This window comes from Poecilia mexicana, unplaced genomic scaffold (assembly GCF_051168715.1).
Source record: "Poecilia mexicana isolate PSO_F unplaced genomic scaffold, ASM5116871v1 scaffold_9, whole genome shotgun sequence".
Classification (NCBI taxonomy): Eukaryota; Metazoa; Chordata; class Actinopteri; order Cyprinodontiformes; family Poeciliidae; genus Poecilia; species Poecilia mexicana.
The window spans coordinates 29,774,484-29,781,928 of NW_028263378.1; the positions used below are offsets into that span (position 1 = coordinate 29,774,484).

Here is a 7,445-nt window from a genome sequence, read left to right on the forward strand (position 1 = left end):
CAATAAAGAGTGTAAATAGTCTGTTGGTAATGAAGACGTGAGGCACTTATAAGCTGAAGAACTTCAGTCTACATCTATGTAACATTTTTGAATCACATTTGACTTTGAATCTATTTGAATGCAGATGAATTGTTTGACGTATACGTTTTTGTGATCTAGTTATAATAATCCATAGCTTAAAGCTAAACAAGTAAATGAGTGTTATGCATTTTGTAGCTCATTCTTCACCTGTCTTAACAAAACATCATTGGACCGTCTGGAGGTTGTAGAAACCCTGCTGTCAGACTTCTGAACAAATCATCAAAGTTTTCTCACTCCGATCACGGTCATGGAATACACTTCCATTGGTTCCCCATCCTCTTTACAACACATTTCAAGATTTAGATGTTTCCTGAAAGTGTTTGATTGGTCAATACATCACTGAGCAGTTGTGCAGTTCCACCAGCTGTTTGCTAATTGCTACTGGCCAGTCTGAAGGAGCTGAGTAAGGTTTTTGAGGGGAGGGCTGCTCTGTGGGGGAGAAGCTTGGAAATTTGGAAACTGCAGCTCAGAGGAGGAGCTGTGCCTTGAAGGGCGGAGCTAGATCCACCAAGGCGTTTGCACAGCTGAATGGTTGCCATGGGAGATTAAAGGACTTCTCGAACATGCATGAAAGAATCAAGGCAACACGCCAGGGATGTTTTTGATTAGGGAATTTCATCATTACATGATATAAAGCTCCAAAGAGTTATTTTTATAGAATACTGCCCATTTTAAATGTTTGATGATACTCCAACTCAAATCTTTCATGTCACTCTTTCCCAAGTCAGTTCAGGTATACCCCAAGGTTCCTTCCTGGGTCCTCTTCTTTTTATTGCTTACCTTCTTCTTGTTGGCAATATTTTCTGTAAATTCCATATCATTTTCCGTTGCTTTGCCAGTTTCACCCATCTCTCCTTATCCTGCTTTACCATACCCCACATGTTCACCCTTCCTCCTCACTTCCTGTTTAGTGGAAATAAACTCAAACTGAACAGTGACGAAACCGTTTCTCCTCATTGACCTTTTCTCTCTCTCTGATCCCCAGCTCTGGAACTCTCTGGAAATCTCATCTCAGAACACATCTGTTCAAGCTGGCCTTTCCATTGTCATCTTTGTTTATTCGTTTTTTCCTCTTCTGCATCTGTTTTCAGTTTTAGTGCATTGTTGTATTGTTTTGTTTTGCAAAGTGTCCTTGGGTGTCTTGAGAGGTGCTAAAAAAACAAATGTTGTTATGTTTATCTATAGCTTATTTTAACTTCTGACTCTTATGGAAAAGAAGGCAAGGCAAGGCAAGGCAAGGCAAGGCAAGTTTATTTATATAGCACTTTAAAACAGTACCACTGACCAAAGTGCTGTACAATCACAAGATTAATCAAATAAAAATCAAAATTAAAACACACTATAACCAACAATACAGTGACTTAAAACACCCTATACAATACATAAACATACCCAGATAAATACAGGAAAGCAGCAGCTCAAACTGAATCAAAGGCCAACCGAAAAAGGTAAGTCTTAAGAGCAGATTTAAAAATTGCTAAAGAAGAGGCCTGTTTTACCGACATAGGTAAAGAATTCCAAAGTTTGGGAGCTGCAACAGCAAACGCCCTGTCTCCTCTCTGCCTCCTCGAAGTCCTCGGCACCTCCAGGTTCATTTGGCTCACTGATCTAAGAGCTCGAGGAGGACAGTGTATATGTAGCAGCTCAGAGAGATAGGAGGGAGCAAGGCCATTTAAAGATTTAAATAGAAATAAAAGAATCTTAAAATGCACTCTAAAATGTACCGGCAGCCAGTGCAGAGAGTATAAAATCGGGGTAACATGTTCTCTCTTCCGCGATCCAGTTAAGAGCCGAGCAGCCGCATTCTGGACCAGCTGAAGACGGGACAAGGAAGACTGGCTAACACCCACATATAAGGAATTACAGTAATCCAGTCGTGTTGTAATAAACGCATGGATTAATATTTCAAAGTGCTCCACTGATACAATATTCCTAATCTTTGCAAGCCGCCTCAAATGGAAAAAGCTCGTTTTCACAACGGCACTGATTTGCTTGTCCAACTTAAAATTTGCGTCCATTACAAAACCCAAATTTGTAACAAATGGCTTTACGTAATGTGATAGCGGACCCAAGTCCACAGGAGTAGACTTGCAGGTAGTACCAGGGTCAAAAATAATAACTTCCATCTTTCTTTCATTAAAATTCAAGAAGTTCAGAGCCATCCAAGTTTTTATGTCATCAAGGCACTCCATTAAAATCGGTACTGTATTGACTCCCTTACGATTAAGAGGCACATAAATTTGTGTGTCATCCGCATAGCAATGAAAAGCAATGTTGTGTTTCCTAAATATTGACCCAAGGGGAAGCAAATATAAAGAAAACAAAAGAGGTCCAAGTATCGAGCCCTGCGGTACTCCACACAATAAAGGAGCAGGCGATGATCTAAAATCATCTATGTCAACACAGAAAGACCTATCTGTCAAATACGACCTAAGCCATACTAAGACACCCAGATAGCACATGATGTTAAATCAACGTTGAAAAATAGTTAGAATCGTTGATTTTTGGTTGAAGTCGACAAATGACGGTGGATCAACCATCAAACAATCATCCAATCAAACCGTTGAAACTGTGACATTGAATCAACGTTGTTTTGTGGTTGAAATCTGATCACTGAAATGCCAAAGTCTGATTAATGGTTGATTTTTGGTTGAAGACGACAAATGACGGTGGATCAACCATCAAACAACCATCCACCTCTAGCCAAGTAACCAGTGTTGAAACTGTGTCATTGAATCAATGTTGTTTTGTGGTTGAAATATAATGACTGAAATGCTGATGTCTGATCAACATCTGATCAATATTGAATCAATGTCAGCTGTTTTGCCTCACCCCTTCCCCTCCTCTCCTCCTCATCAGCGCTCTGGGTCAGAGCATTTTATTACTGAGCGGGGGTTATCACATTTAAATTAACCACTGCAGAGGATAGTCGGTGGTGATTCCTTTCTGTACATTTTCTTACTTGTTCATAACAATTCTCACTGACTGTGTGTGTGATATATTGACACAAAAACATCTACAACTTACTACAAGGAGTGGAGGGGTCCACCCCCACTGTTTACATGAGTGGGATAGCCCAACCACACAGCTGCTTCGCTGTTGGCTTGTTGGAAAATATGTTAATTCAATGTTGAATTATCATCACAAAGGTTGCATGTTTGGTTGAGGTCGACAACTGATGGTGGATCAACTATAAAACAACCATTCAATTCTAGCCAATTAACTAATGTTGAAACTGTGTCATTGAATCAATGTTGTTTTGTGGTTGACATCAAATAAATGAAATGCCAACGTCGAATCCAGTGTGTTTCAGCACTGGTCCTCCAGGCCCTACAAGTTTTAGGCATTTCCCTAATTCAACACACATGATATTAATTGATGTCTGATTAACGGGGTTTTGCTGAACTGAAAAAACGCAGGTCAGTTTGATTGACGTCAAGGTTTGGGGAAGAACTACCCAGATAGCACACGATGTTAATTTAATGTTGAATAATGATCACAAAGGCTGCATGTATGGTTCAGGTCAACGACAGAAGCTGGATCAACCATCAAACAACCATTCAATTCTAGCCAATTAACATTCATTGATTGAAATGCCACATCGAATCCAGTGTTTTTCAGCACTGGCACCAGGCACACTGCCCTGCAAGTTTTAGCCATTTCCCTAATTCAGCACACATGATTTTAATTAACATTTGATTAACAAGGTTTTGCTGAAGCATGCAGGTCAGTTTGCCTTGAGGATAAGGTTTGGGGAAAAACTAGTAATCAAAGTGTTCAGGTGTTTTTTGCACCCCTCACCACCGCCTGCCATTCAAACGCCCAACCCCCTTCCCTCCACCCGCCAAAAACACACACACACCTCTTTCCCCCCACCTGGGCCCATCTACCCCTCAATCGGGTGAAACAACTTTAATTTTAAGTGAGGGTTTTTAATTTTTAACATTTTAAAAGATTGTTTTGGCTAGTGGCCTTTATTTGATAGTTAATTGACAGGAAAGTGGGTAATGAGAGAAGGGGGGTAATGCAGCAAAGGTTGCCAAGGTCAGGAATTGAACCTGTGACAGCTGTGTTGAGGACTGAGGCCTTGATTGTGGTTTGTGCTTAACCCCTGCGCCACCACAGCACAACCCCTTTTAGGTGAGGGTTAATCACATTTTAACTTAAGCACTATGTGTTGACAACACTGAGTTGTGATTCCGTTCTGTACCCAGATTCACTAGCGGAACAAGTCAGCGTTGGGCCGGGGGGCGGGGCTAATTACCGGACCCCTAATGAATCACCAGGCCCCTGACGTTTATCGCCTGCGCTACCAGAAACTGTTGAGCGAGGGGCGGGGAGGTTGGTCTGCGTTTTTTGGTTGATCTTTACCCAGGAAACACATCGGCTAAACCGTGAGTGAAACGGTCACTGGGACTGACTAGTATATATTCCATTGAGGGAAAGTAACTTTAACATTAAATAGACCTTTCTCAACAGGCGGTAGACTTTCTCAGTCTATAATCAGATATTTAACCCCCACCCCCCATAGCTCTGCGCCTGCCCAGATTGCACATGATGGCAATTCAACATTGAATTAACATCTTTTGCCAACAAGCCAACAGCGAAGTGGCTGTGTGTTTGGGACATCCCACTCATGTAAATGGTGGGGGTGGACCGCTCCACTCCTTGTAGTAAGTTGTAGATGTTTTTGTGTCAATATATCACACACAAATGGTCAGTAGGACTTTTTTATGAAAAAGAAAGAAAATGTACAGAAATGAATCTTCACCCACTATCCTTTACAGAGGTTAATTTAGAATGTAATACCCCCCACTCACTAATAAAATGCTCTGACCCAGAGCTCTGATGAGGAGGAGAGGAGGGGAAGGGGTGTGGCAAAAGAGCTGACATTGATTCAACATTGATTCAACATTGATCAGTCGTTGATCAGACATTAGCATTTAATTCATTAGATTTCAACCACAAAACAACATTGACTCAATGACACAGTTTCAACATTGGTTACTTGGCTGGAGGTGGATGGTTGTTTGATGGTTGATCAACCGTCAGTTGTTGACCTCAACCAAAAATCAACCATTCTGACTATAATTCAATGTTGATTTACCGTTGTGTGCAATCTGGGCAGTTTGTTGCAGCCCTCATCACCTCCTCATCTCCCCCTACTCCCTCCCAAACGTCCCCCACCCAGCCGCTCCTCCCAACCTTCTCCTCTTTACCCCCTCTCATTCCTTCTTCCCTCCCCCTCCTTGAGCTCTGGGTCAGAACACTTTATTACTAGGTGGGGGTTAATCATGTTTCAAATTAAGCACTACATGTTGAGAACATGTTGAGGTTGTGATTCCTTTCTGTACATTTTCTTACTTGTCTGTAAATATTATTACTGACTGTGCATAATGTGTTGACACAAAAACATCTACAAGTCTGTACTAGGAGTTGTACAGTCCACCTCCCCAATTTTACACTTGTGGTTTGTCCCAACCAAAAAGCCACTTTGCTGCTGGCTTGTTTGCTACCGGCTTCTGAATTGAATTCTCCGCTGAGCACTTTTATGGTAAGTTTTTCAATATTACTTTGATCTTAAATGTGTTTATTGAAAAATAAGGGCATTGTTTTGTGCCCATAGTAATCCTGGTTATTTTGGGGCAAAACGGATATTTTTAATAATTGAGGTCATGTCTCCTTTTGTATTATTTTCATCCTACCCACCACTCCAGGCCTAAGTATGAAATCCTGCGAGATTTTGTGGGATTTGAGTTTTTAAAATAGGGCGGGGCCTATTGTTTGGTCTGGGAGAACATGTGGTGGACAAGGAAGTGTAAGGCTGGCTGGTCCAGGTGGGCTTTAAATTGTTGTGATAGTAATCACTTGTTTTTAACTTTTTATTATGATATGCTTAGGGTCGTGCTTAAATGAGCCTCTGTACCAGAACAGCTGAGTTGGATGATTACATGACCGTCTGCAGCCATCAAGAAGTGCAGAAGGTTGTTAATCATCCACAGATTCAATCCAGGTGAGGCAGAAGGGAAACACTTAACATGTAAGGCAGGTGAAACACTGAACTAAACCTGCTAATGACTGATTCAGTCTGTTGATCCTTGGATTGGTAACTGGTTAAATTGAACTGGACTATTGTTACTTGTGTGGGATCTTTATTAGCATATAGACACTTTTTAAGGAATTTAATCAACTTATTTGGAAATATTTGTAGTTGATGGAAGATTGAACCAGCTATTTGATGGAAGTTTATTCTGTATAAATTATAATTTTTCCAACTACACTATAAATCACCTTTTGTTCGATTTATTTGTCTCTGGTGTGTTAAATAAACCTGATCCTCCCTGAGTTTTATTGTTAGGTTTTCTGATAAACAGCCCTTTATTTTAAATATTGATTTAATATCAATATCATAAATCCTACACTATACTGCAGCTTGATGGGTAAATGCAGTTGTATATGTAAACATTAAGATAAATATTAATGAAAGATTAAGATATTAATTTAACAGTGAGTGTACATGGGGAACTATATGGTTTGTATTTGTTCTCAGACCTGTAACCAGTACACTGTTTAATCTTTCATTGTGTTTCAGAACTTTTCAAATGTTTATCATATTTCTAACTGGCACCTTCCTCACTTTTATTTTTTTCAGCTGTTGCTCTGCAGTTTGACCGAAAGCTGACTCTTGAGGACTGCAGCAAAATTGTCAAGAAGTGGCTTCATTACGCACCAGAACGAGAGGAAGACATCACAAGGAATCAAAGTGACGCCAACCAGAGTCAAACTGGGGTTACCACAACTTGTACTGTTTCCCTACTTCATACAGTACAAAGCTTAACTTCATGGACTCTGTTCTTCTGTGGACAACATACTGTTGTTTTGACAGTCAAAAAGGAATCAAATATGTTTAAAGATCTGTCCCTCTTTTCTTAAATAAAATGTTAAATCAAACCCATGTTGTCATTTTTAAACCTTTGTACACAGTTTACGCATCATCTGCCAATAATACAGTGTTTAACACCAGTGAAGAAACTTTTAGTGGCATGTTATGATGTAGACCTATCAGATGTAAAATGTACATAAATCCTTAGCTTTCATTCAATATAAAAACAACCCAAATCTGCATGTACATCCACAGTCAAATGAGTGTTGAATCAACATTGATTCAATGTAGAATTAACACAAATCTGCATGCAGATCCACGTTCAGCTGATGGTTGAATGAACGTTGATTCCTAACTGATTCAATGTAGAATCAACACAAATATGCATGCAGATCCACGTTCAGATGATGGTTGAATCACCATTGATTCCTAACTTATTCAATGTAGAATCAACACAAATATGCATGCAGATCCACAGTCA

General features: G+C 40.1%; 1 long non-coding RNA gene across 1 annotated transcript; it reads left to right on the forward strand.

Moving 5' to 3' along the window:
- Nucleotides 1–5,660: 5,660 nt before the first annotated feature.
- Nucleotides 5,661–7,032, forward strand: LOC148157753 (uncharacterized). The gene is made up of 2 exons (XR_015764305.1): nt 5,661–6,094; nt 6,734–7,032. It is a non-coding gene; the product is annotated as an uncharacterized LOC148157753 (long non-coding RNA).
- Nucleotides 7,033–7,445: the final 413 nt, after the last annotated feature.